We start from the raw sequence: 12,514 nt of genomic DNA on the forward strand, positions 1-12,514 counted from the left end.
GAGTCTTGGGTGTATGGTTACGACCTGGAAACCAAATCCCAGTCGTCACAATGGAAGCATTCCATGTCACCAAGACCAAAGAAGGCCCGCCAAGTGCGCAGCAGCGCCAAAATGATGTTGACTGCTTTCTTTGACTCCCGCGGTGTGGTGCACCACGAGTACGCACCACAAGGTCAAACAATCACCAAAGAGTAATACCGGGATGTCCTCCGTCGCCGACGTGATGCTGTGCGGCGCAAGACACCGGAGTTGTGGTCAACAGGAAATTGGCGCATCCACCACGACAATGTACCTGCACATTCCTCGCACTAGATTCCGACTTTTTTGGCGAAAAACCAGACTCTTGTAGTTCAACAGGCTCCTTACTCTCCTGATATGGCCCCCTGCGACTTCTGGCTGTTTCCCAAAATCAAGAGGCCATCGAAAGGAACGCGATTTCAAACAAGAGATGACATTATGGCTGCAACGACAGCTGAGCTAAACTCCTTTTCGAAAGAGGCCTTCTCGGAATGGTTCCAACAATGGCAGCACCGCTGGGAGACGTGTGTGAAGTCCCAAGGAGACTACTTCGAGGGTGATTAGGTTTCCAACGCTCCAATTCTGCCATGTTTTTTTTCTTCGGCCAAAGGTCGGATACTTTTCTAACAGACCTCGTATAACAAGCTTAAACGAACAAGACACAAATATATGACCTGTTGCATTCGTAATGGTGGGCTCAAACACGAAAATGTTGTATAAATGTAGGGTCTTTGTATATACCAAGAAGATCTTTAAATTGGTGAGTGCTATTCTCTGGTAACCCGATATTGGCCGCGGGCCAAGTGGTCGACCATTTAACAAAATTAAATATACTCAGAGTGCTGGCCTCGCAATGTCATGTCATTGCCACTTGACAAGAAGGTGGCGCATATTCTCGTCCATGTGGCGCCAAGAGCACTGGTAACCATAGGCGCCGACTACGGCGAGCTCCGGGGCCCGAGCTCCCTCCAATGTTTTCCGCGGGGGGGGGGATGTTCCCCCAGCGATGCCGAACCCTCCCCCCCCCTCCCCCCCCCCCACACACACACCTAAGGTGTCATTACTACAGCTTTTTCATCCACATTACTTGAGGTTTCCTTTGACTTGCCTCGACCTTTTCACTTAAAATTTTATTGTGGCTAATATCTTACTATATTATTGTTGGGGCGGACGTGCAAGGCTTTTAATTAATACTTTCGCTTTATTTTTGCAAACTCTGACAATAGGAGGACAAGCGCATTAGAAGAACCAGCGGCGGCTGCGTCATCCGCATTTTCTCACGTCAGCATTGTTTTAAATTTACACTGTAAACACTATGCACATACACAATATATTTAAATATATATACAACTAGGACAAATTTCATTATATATTTGAAAGAAAAGGAGGTAGCCAATTAACAATTATTTCTAAAGGTACAATTAGCCTGTACGTAAAGAATGAATATGTTCCTGTATGCTCAATTCGCTTCAAATTGCTTTGCGTGCTTTTTTGACCCTGAAAAAAACTTCAGTGACCCCTTCGGCAGAGTCCTTTATCAACGGCGTTTGAAATGGACGTGAATGATATGCGTCTCAGTATTGCTTCTCCTTCCAGTAAACAATGCTAACGAGTCATGAAAAAAAGAACATTTGTAATTCTAATAGTTTATAACATTTATTAGGGTTGGAAACATCGTCACTTGCATGCAGAGGCCATAAATATATACAGGGTGTCCCGATGAACCATCATTCGCAAAGATTTAAAAAAGAGTGATGCATTGCTCGAAGAAAACCTAGTGCATATTGTTTCCAGTACAGTGGAGTAGCTGCCAGTAAATGTTTCGTTACTGAGATTTAATTAGGTCATTGTAATTGCGTACTAAGTTTTTACGATTGATAAATAAACCCTGCGAAATATGGAGAATGTGTGTGTGTGTGCGTGTGCGTGCGTGCGTGCGTGCGTGCGTGCGTGTGTGCGTGTGCGTGTGCGTGTGCGCGTGTGCGCGTGTGTGTGTGTGTGTGTGTGTGTGTGTGTGTGTGTGTGTGTGTGTGTGTGTGTGTGTGTGTGTGTGTGTGTGTGTGTGTGTGTGTGTGTGTGTGTGTGTGTGTGTGTGTGTGTGTGTGTGTGTGTGTGTGTGTGTGTGTGTGTGTGTGTGTGTGTGTGTGTGTGTGTGTGTGTGTGTGTGTGTGTGTGTGTGTGTGTGTGTGTGTGTGTGTGTGTGTGTGTGTGTGTGTGTGTGTGTGTGTGTGTGTGTGTGTGTGTGTGTGTGTGTGTGTGTGTGTGTGTGTGTGTGTGTGTGTGTGTGTGTGTGTGTGTGTGTGTGTGTGTGTGTGTGTGTGTGTGTGTGTGTGTGTGTGTGTGTGTGTGTGTGTGTGTGTGTGTGTGTGTGTGTGTGTGTGTGTGTGTGTGTGTGTGTGTGTGTGTGTGTGTGTGTGTGTGTGTGTGTGTGTGTGTGTGTGTGTGTGTGTGTGTGTGTGTGTGTGTGTGTGTGTGTGTGTGTGTGTGTGTGTGTGTGTGTGTGTGTGTGTGTGTGTGTGTGTGTGTGTGTGTGTGTGTGTGTGTGTGTGTGTGTGTGTGTGTGTGTGTGTGTGTGTGTGTGTGTGTGTGTGTGTGTGTGTGTGTGTGTGTGTGTGTGTGTGTGTGTGTGTGTGTGTGTGTGTGTGTGTGTGTGTGTGTGTGTGTGTGTGTGTGTGTGTGTGTGTGTGTGTGTGTGTGTGTGTGTGTGTGTGTGTGTGTGTGTGTGTGTGTGTGTGTGTGTGTGTGTGTGTGTGTGTGTGTGTGTGTGTGTGTGTGTGTGTGTGTGTGTGTGTGTGTGTGTGTGTGTGTGTGTGTGTGTGTGTGTGTGTGTGTGTGTGTGTGTGTGTGTGAAGTTCGTCATACAGTGATCATTACAGCCGGGCTCTAACGTCGTTAAAAAGCTACTCCTACGCCGACATATATAACAGGCAGACGTAACGCATCGACTGTATAGGCGGCTCTTTGCGAACGGTATGATACCATAGGCACGCGAGTGCGAAAGGGGTATTCCGTCTGCGGGTGCCGTGTACGAGACCCCCGTCTTGCCTCATCGCGCGCAACAATGTCCCCGCGCCTTAATGCTTGATTCTTGGGGCCCGCGGGGGCGACGCAACTTATACTTGACACAATTCCGCGCCTTTCAAAAGCACCTCCCAGACCCGGGGGGAAAAAAAGAGCACGCCTCTCGAGCCGCCCGCGGCGTCTGCGCGCTTCAAGAGCACACATACGCACACACACACACGCCGTGCATCCTGACGTCGTCGCCATACAGTCGCCGCCGCACGTGTGTGCGTGCGTGTGTTTGTACACTGTCGCAACCGCGAACGTCCTGCCTCGCTATTTACTTAATCGGCCGAGAAGCCATGCTGCCTGCGGCCTTGATGAGCGGCGGGGCAAGTGCGACGTCATCGCCAGAGGCGTCGTCCGCGCGGGTCCTCCGTTTCTCGAAACAAAGCCGCGCGCCGAAAAGGCATTGAGAGCGCGCCTTACCTAAAAAACGCGCCTCGGCTGGCAGCCATTTCTGCGTGACGGGCGAGAACGGAGGCGAGTGGCTGCACAGTGCGAAGTTCTTGATGTCGCGCAGTCTGCGCAGCACATGGGGTGCTGCAGCGTGATCGACGCACGCGAAGAGACTTACTTCAGCGGATAAGTAATTTACGCTGAGGAAGCATTGAAACAACAAACACACGAGAAGCGCGCCCCAAAAAACAAGGCATTTAAGGTCAGATCAGCTTAATAACGCCTCAAAGTTCGGTGAACGCTGTAATTTTGGACTCGGGAAAGCGCGGTGGGTGATTCTGTATACTATCGCCTTTTCTCTCGTATTACTGCCGGCTCCTCAGAGACGTTGCCTATCACGCAACCGCATTGAGCAGTGGCTGACATGTTTGCCTGGAAAAGCTAGCAGCACACTGTAAACACCCTGTCGACCTTTAAATGATTGCACCAGTTTCTTGAAGGCCTGCGTGGGCACGTGCGCAAGGGCTCGGTAGCTAATCAATAGCAAGCCGTGAAAATCCGCAAATATTCGGCTGGTTTGGCAGAAGCAATTGAAGTGTTTTGGTCAGAGCTTCGTACAACCATCGATAAAAAAAAAAGTGTTATATTTTTATGTTTATGTTTTCTTCATTCAACTCCGGTAATTATATTTCCCATATGTCTGATTATTTCTTCGTACTTTACCTATATAGCTCACATATCTGATTGCTTGCGTTTCTTTCTATATCTTGGCTCCAAATTGCCTCAGAATTTACTGTCCAGTAGCGCTTATTCTGTTCGCTTGATCTTAAGGGTTTGTCTCTCCCGCAGTCCCAGGTGTTTCTAACATGCCCCTGCATACTTGCCCTATACACTTGGGAATGCTGAAACCTACTCAACCGCCAAGCTACACCCGAGATTATAGCCACTGCTGGCGGTCCACATAAAGCATCTTGACGGGTTCGATCAGTTGGACTCTGCTCCACAAACACGGAGCCAGCTGGACTCCGACAACGACGACTCGGACTACGATACATTCAAAAATAAATTGTTTCTCTCGCAAGCTTTTTGTGTTGTGTTGCCCATGAGTGCAAAACGAAATACGGTCAAAAGCGCGGTGTTGCGGCAGAGTGCTTCTACTAACAAGATTCGGCTGCATTTTATACTTTATTTTTTATTTTCGAAGATAAGTGCCACTTTTTTATACTTTCATGGCCCTTCTTACAAAAATACACACATTCTTCAAAACAATTAAACACCCAGAAGCAGCTGCAAACTTCGCGGCAAGTAATTTTTAGCTCCACAACGTTGTGTCTATGCTGCTGTGTTCGTCTTCGAGTCAGAAATCATGTACCCGCGCGCATTAATGTGCATGTGGTATTTCCTCCAGATACATAAGCGTCAAATGTCGGGCAAGTGGGTACACGATCGTAAACGGACAGCCAACATAAAAGGTGAAAAAAACAACAACCGAAGACAGAAGTGTATACAGGAAAGACGCCGGATTGAGGCTGGTCTGCCAGCTAATTTCCTGTGCACTTCCTTTCAGCAGTGTTTTTCTTTTTTCGCCTATAGGTTGGTGGCTGTCCGGTTATAGCTTTATCAGTACAAGGGCCCTATAACGTAAAATCATCCCAATATGTTTTCATTCCAATCTGCTGACATCAAATTTGCGCAACCGCCGGCGCAAGCATCGGACGGTGACCCGCAGGGTTGTCTAAAGAGACCAATCAAACGCTCTCCTCATTTATAGGAGATCACTTTTGTTTGCTTTAAAAAACGAATAACATTGCCTACACTGAGTGGCTTGTCTTATCTAATTGGCTGACAAGAGGCGAGGAGCACGATCAAGTGGAGAGGGATTCGATGGCGCCGAGCCACTGCACTGAAAATCGGTAACTGGATGAAGAGGGTAGTAGCGGCGTATGCGATTGGTCCGCTTTCCCTTACTTAGCTTGAGGTGGCTGGTCGAAAATCGCGTCGGCATGTAACGGAAGGTTAAGAATGCTGCTAAAACGGATCCTCAGCAAAGAAGGGTTGGCAGATCGAGGTCGTAATCGTGCCGAAAGTGCCGGAAAACGCTTCACGGCCACATAAAAAGTTGTACGCAAATAAACCCGTGCTCTCCGGCAGGTAATAGTAGCCAGTGCCTGAGCGATCGGCGGCAGCCATCTTTTATTACTTTCGGAACGGGGCAGCCTGCGGCTAATAAAAAAAAAAGTATTGTTCGGCATATTATTGCATCTTTAACGCGTACACGTCACTTTGACGCGGTGAGTTTTTGCGGTTTTATGATGTCGCGTGACAGGCAGGTGAATTGGATGCAGCCCTAAAACATTTGACCAATAGCCGAGGTCGAATGGCGATAAGGCGTCGAATCAGAAATAACTATTTTTCTTTTGTTCGGTCCAATCTTGCATAATTAGTGTGCCCACATCATAGCAGATGGGGAACTATTGCGGTTCTCGTGACGTCGCGTGACAGACAGGCGAAGTGTGGGTGGTTCAAAAAAGTTTTTGACCAGTCGCGGAGGGCTGATTGCAGAATTGAAGTAGAAAAGTTTGGAATAGCTTTACGTTATAGAGCCCCAAGTGTTAGATTGGTTTCCATAGTAACCGCGACAGATCTATAGAAGCGGCGAGAAAGAAATCCGTGGCGCGCACGGAAATCCTGCTGGTGGCCACGCGCAGTATCTCACGTGCCGCGTCAGAGGTGGGCTCGCCAGGCGGCGGGGCCAGTCACGCCGAGCACGCCGGCAATTCCGGTGGGAGGAACATGCACGAAGTTCCTTCAAGAGGAACAACACTGAGGGCTCTGTTATTGCGAGCTTCCCCGCGCGATTCTGTTCGCTCGCGGACTTCCGGTTGTTCCGACATGCCCAGAAATGCACTGAAAGCCGTCAAAGGCAGTAATTTCTCGTAGAAACTAACCTGGTAAGAGCGAAGTAACAGATTTAACGACCTGACGACTTTCTCCTGTGCGTTGGAGCGCATGCCTTCACATAGCCGATTTATTTTTTTCTGAAGCACATTTTTTTTTAATAACTGTCTTTCCGAAGGGCATACTGATAGTAAATTATCCAATGAACTGGTCGCAGTGAGGGTTCAATGGCTGTGTCGTTCTGCTGCTGCGTGAGCACGAGGTCGCGAGTGCGATGCTCGATCGCATTTTGCATTCATAGTGACGGAACGCAAGAACGCTCGTGTACTGAGCTTCAGGTGCATGGTAAAAGAATTTCAAGTAATCAAAATTAATCCGGAGTTCTCGCCTATGCCACATCTCTCGTAGTTGCTTAGGGACGTTACCAGCCGCCGTATCCCTGTGCCTATGGCAAGGCTCAAGGTTGCGGGTTCGATCTCGGCTGTGGCGGCCGCATTTAAACGGAGGCAAAATGCAATAACGCTCGTGTACGTAGGTTTAGGTGCGTTCTAAAAAAAAATCCTAGGTGGTCGAAATTATTCCTGGGTCCCCCACTACGGCTCGCTTCCTAATCAGATTGTTATTTTGGCACGTCAAACATCAAAATTTAATTTGAAAATTTTGAAGTGAGTAGGTGAAATCATTTCCACCGTACTAAATGACCATGGTGCGATAAAAAGATAGCACTTCGTGAAGCCCGCTTGCTGCAAGCTAACTTCCAGAAGCTGTGACTTAAGCTTCAGTAGGACGTCTGCAAAGTGACGCGCCGCTTACGTGACTTTGCACAAACATACCGAGCTCATGACGACGGGGGTGGCGACAGTTGTAGATGACGATAGTTGTGGTGGTGGTGGTCGTTGCGGTGGCGCTTCTTGTCGCATCGTCTCGTTTGGGTGATGTAGTATAGCAAAGGCCACAATAAAGAGGAATCTGTAAACTACCCTATGCTAACGTAGTACATCGACAAAAGCGCAACGGCATGCATCCGCACCACTTCTGCTGCCTTTGCCTTGAGCGGCAAATAAAAGGCACTCCTTACGAAGTGAGAAAGAGACTGGACATGCCATGGCCTTCCTGATTAGCAGACATTCTGGCATCAGTCGTGCTAAGAGTTTTTACACTTTCATGTATCTCTCTCTGCGTCATTTTCCCAAGCATCTGTATCCGAGCAACCACCTAGCACTTAAATATAGCCAACGTAACTACATTTATTACTCTGAAAAACGCGCGAATTGACAGAATTAGCTGAGTCGTATCAAAGCACAAAAGCCATGAATTAGGACCTCGCGCAAGGTGAGAGGGGGGGGGGAGGGGGAGGCGACGCTTCTTATGCACACCGCACTCCTCCTCGCTAAATTTTCATAGACGACGTGCTTTCTTCATTATTTGATGGGTTTAGCGTCCCAAAGCTGCGCTTAAGCTGTTGACAACTCATTTAGTGGAAGCTCCGAAATAATTTTAACCGAATGGTATTCCTTAATTTGCACCAGCACATAACTGTTCCTCTTTTTTTTCTTTATGTTTTTATTACGCTCTCATCTTAATGTTGGTGCAGCTGCTAGGTATCGAAACCACAACCTCAATGCTTAACAGCAGACCGTCATATCGCTACTGCGATGCTGTGGTGGGTAGATGAAAGCAGGCTTTCCCACACACATTGCTTGACCTAACCAAGATTGCGGACGTCTGGTTAGAATCGTAATTATGGTGTCAAATAGCGGGCTGCTGACACCAACCTTGCTGCCTTCTCTCCCGCACACCATCCAAGCATTGAAAACGCATGTCTCAGGTTTAATAGGGCTATTAGCTGGGACGCGGCCACCTTGGTTAGGACAAGTGAGCTGCGTGGAAAAGCCTGCTTACGAAATTTCGCAAATGCCCTATTAGGTTTTGCAGCCGCATAGTGAAAGCTGCAGTGTACACATTTACTGGCCTCCCTTCTCCATGTCTCGTCACCTTTTGTATTCAGTTCCCTCCTCGCTTTCCCTTTCCCGTTAATAGTATATATATGTGTTCAAAACAAATAATAATAATGATTTCCCTCCACCTGTAATGTTAAGTATCCAATGGAAGAAGACTAAAGGAACTCGCAACTCCTGTCGTAAATATAACGTTATAACCAGCTCGCAATATGGATCTGTGAAGCGAAGGTCTCCTGAACAAGCATTGTTGTCCATTAAAGCGAAAATAAATGATAATATTGAATGACGAAAATATGCTCTTCGTTCATTTCTTAACTTTCGAAAAGCCTTTGACTGTGTCCAACATGATATTTTATTGTATAAATTGGCTGATTATGGAGTTCGCGGTGTACCTTCGGACTTATTAAGAAGTTATTTGTGCGACAGGCTTCAGTTTGTAAGAGTAAATCACTGCTCTTCTGTTCCCATGGTTATACAGCAAGGTGTTCCCCAGGGATCAATTTTGGGGCCAGTAGTATTCATAGTGTATATTAACGATAGAACTAATATTTATGACTCACCGGATCTGGTCACGTACGCTGATGACACCAATGCCTTTTTCACTGACTGTTCCTTGTATAAATTAGAAATAATGGTCAATGATTAGTTAAATATATTGGGAAACTGGTTGATGGCAAAAGAGCTAAGTATGAGTCTTACTAAAACTACAGATATAATATTTAGGCCGATCAATACTACTGAACGAGGTAATGTAGTCATCAAATATAAAAATAATATCATAAAACACGTTACCAATCACAAGTTTCTAGGCGTTTGGTCATATATAAAAACCTTTTACGGAATGTTCATGTTTTTTATTTAGTAAAAGGTTTGAGTAAAACTATAGCAAGTCCTTATAAAGTTACTAATTTAGAACCCACATGGCTCAAGATTTCTATTTAATATGCTCTTTTTTAGTCCAAAATATCATATTTTATTCTTGTGTGGGGAACCACTTTATCTGGAAAAACAAATAGGTTGGTTGTTCTGGAAAAAAAAAAAGGCCCTTAGAGCGATTGAAGGTTATTATGGCAGACTGCGGGGTTTGCCTACAGAACCATTATTCAGTAATTATACTATTCTACCTGCACATCAAATGTAATACTATCGTCTACTGCAATATGTGCATCAAAACAAACTTTAGGCCACTCTACCTGACAGGCCTGCCATAACGTAGCATCTGAGAACACGAAGAAAATTAGTACCTGTCACTCGGACTAACTCCGGAAAGCAGAAATCAACCTTTGAGGTACCATTTGTGATGAACCAAACTACACTAGATGTGGAATTGTCGACTTCAGCAGTGGTGTTTAAAAATAATATCAAGCAATATTTGGTTGAATATTCTATATAGTTGAACTCGAAATCTTAAGATTTATTTCACATTGACCCATCGTGTCAGTTTTAATATCCCGCCAATATTAGATAAAACAAGAGCCTTTGAAACGCTCATTCACCCTCTGTGGCTGGGTACCGCGTTCACAAAACACTTTGTACATAAAATTTCAAGAGCTCATAGTCCGGAATGCACGTGCTTGTGGCCACGCGGATGAGGATGTTCAGCATCTTCTGGTACGCGACAAACACAGACAACGCTTAGCACGTTATTTAGTGACATTAGACCGCAGGTCCTTCAGCCTCAGGAAGATTTTAGGTCCATGGCCAACATACTCATTGTAAAGATGAGCGTTAGTGGCCCTTCAAAGATTTCCAGAAGCGAGCAATATTCTCGGACAGTATTCAGTAGAGCGTTTAAATGTGATATCATTCTATGGCATTTTTTTTAAAACTTGACTCTGGCCAATTCAGTGCCTGTATTAATGTACGTTCATTTGCATCTTATCCGTGCTTTCTTATGCACCCTGATTTTAGTGTAGTTATGTGACCGGACTTAGTGTTTATTTTGGTGCACCTATGTGACTGGACTTTGTGTTATTATGATTTGGAATTGACATTTAGTTTTAATGCGTTTAAGTTAATAATTTTTTCATCTCTGTGTGAAGATCAGTAGTCGGCGCTAACTAAAGGCGACATATTTAAGTACCATGTAATTAAAAAAATGCTTGCTAAGCATTCACTCTTGTAATGCGTAGAGTGCGCTGGAAGCGGTTACTTGAGTGAAAAGGGGACACCGGTTACAAAACAAACTTCTCTCAGTTCTTCTTCGAGCAAAGCACGTAAAGGCTGTATTAATACGAGAACGCACGCAATCAGCCCCGCAGCTGTAATATCATAAGTGGGAAATGCATTTTTATAATCAACAAGAAAAAGCGGAAAGAGCTTGTCGTGGCATACTATTGTGCAGATCATAAAGATTGCTCATTCAATTCATTATTTCATTCTTTTCATCAAGTCTGCGTCATACGTTACGTCGTTAGATCCTCTATATTATGGCGATCTCGCAGTTCAGTTTTACTCTTGACCGATAGCGACTAGTTCTGTTAATTATCTCGGCGGAAAGTGATGGGGAACTTCGGTGCGGTCAATGCTGCAGCTTTATAACGCCTTGTTCCTCGGTTTCGCAAAATACAGCCTCCCTTTGCTTGGGATCACCTGCAAAACAAACCTGCGTGTACTCCAGGGACTACAAGCTCAAGCCCTAAGGACGTGTCTCGGTCTTCCGAGGTGTGCGTCTACAGCGGCAACGATTGTCATAGCTCGAGATCATCCAATATCAACGCACTTGGCAACCGACGCTCTCAGGGCGCATATTCGGCACGTTGCCCGATTACCTTCTCACCATCTTGCCGCTCTACCCGCAGAAAGGCCACACACAACTTTCAGTCGTATAATTGATGCCAATCGTACCTCATTGCCATCGAACTACATGCCTGCAGCAAGACCATCCTCACCTTTATGGTGCCTGCACAGACCTGACATACGCCTCACCATCCCAGGAATCATAAAGAAAGCCAACATGCCGTCGTTTGCCCTTAAGCAGGCCACATTAGAACTTTTACATGAGGTGCACAGTGACCGCCTACACGTTTACATCGATGGTTCAGTCACATCTGCAAGCGCAGCTGCCGCTGGGGTGATAGCAAGAAGATCCGTCGAAATACAGCTAAAGACGCCACATGTATCATCAACGACAGCTGCTGAACTGGTAGCCCTGCGTGCGGCTCTTCATTTCATTAAGGAGGAACCATTCCACGCATGGTCAGTCTTCTGTGATTCCAAGGCAGCCCTACAGAGTGTACTCTCAGCACTACGCCATGGATCACATGAGCAGCTCGTCGCAGAGATCAGAGAAGTCCACCATCGACTAGTTGACGAAGCACACGATATAATATATCAGTGGTTGCCTAGTCACTGTGGCATACATGGCAATGATCGAGCAGAAGCAGCTGTCCGATCTGCCCATGACGGCGTCAACTGCGTTGCCATTCCTCTTTCGAGAGCCGACGAGCGAAAAAACTTTCCGCACTTGCGCGTGACCTGACATTAGCCCAATGGAATTTGTCCGATTTCACAAGTGCACGCCTCCATACCCTGGACCCTAATTTACAGCTCCATATTCCGCCCGAGCTTCCACGACGTGACTGCACCCTTCTTGTTCGTCTATGGCTTGGAGTAGCATTTTCAAATGCCTACTCTTTCCTTATCGGAATGACCAACAGCCCACTGTGTGACTTCTGCGGGTGCAACGAAACGATCGAGCATCTTCTTTGTCAGTGCTCTCGTTTTAACCCACAAAGAGCAGTCCTCTCAGCCACATTAGACAAACTGGACAAGCGCCCAATGACAGAAAACAAGATCCTTGGAACCTGGCCTACGTGAACATCAGCGCGATCCGCTATGAAGGCGCTGCTGCGATACTTGAAAGACACGGGACATTCTGACAAATTGTGACTGTACACTGTGTGACGTAGGACTGTACGGTGACACTGCGTAAGACTAGGAACGCCTTTGCGGGCTGCGTGACAGTGCCCCCAGGAATAGTTCGTGTGTACGTGCGTGTGTGTGTGTGTTTAGGTTTTTTATTTCTTCCTTTTTTTATCCTTCTTTCTTTCTCACCTATTGCATCCCCTTACCCCTCCCCCAGTACAGGGTAGCCAACCGGAGATAATCTCTGGTTAATCTCCCTGTCTTTCCTTTGCCTTTCTCTCTCTCTCTCTCTCTCTCTCTCTCTGTTAATT

General features: G+C 46.2%; 1 long non-coding RNA gene across 1 annotated transcript in view; it reads right to left on the reverse strand.

Annotated features, from left to right (window-relative positions):
* Window positions 1-12,514, reverse strand: part of LOC129380507 (uncharacterized) — a 125,251-nt gene that overhangs the window by 24,036 nt on the left and 88,701 nt on the right. Inside the window, exon 2 of the long non-coding RNA XR_008608607.2 lies at window positions 8,897-8,948. This is a non-coding gene — a long non-coding RNA (uncharacterized lncRNA). The remainder of the gene's footprint in view (window positions 1-8,896; window positions 8,949-12,514) is intronic.

Source organism: Dermacentor andersoni, chromosome 1 (assembly GCF_023375885.2).
Source record: "Dermacentor andersoni chromosome 1, qqDerAnde1_hic_scaffold, whole genome shotgun sequence".
NCBI classification, from domain to species: domain Eukaryota; kingdom Metazoa; phylum Arthropoda; class Arachnida; order Ixodida; family Ixodidae; genus Dermacentor; species Dermacentor andersoni.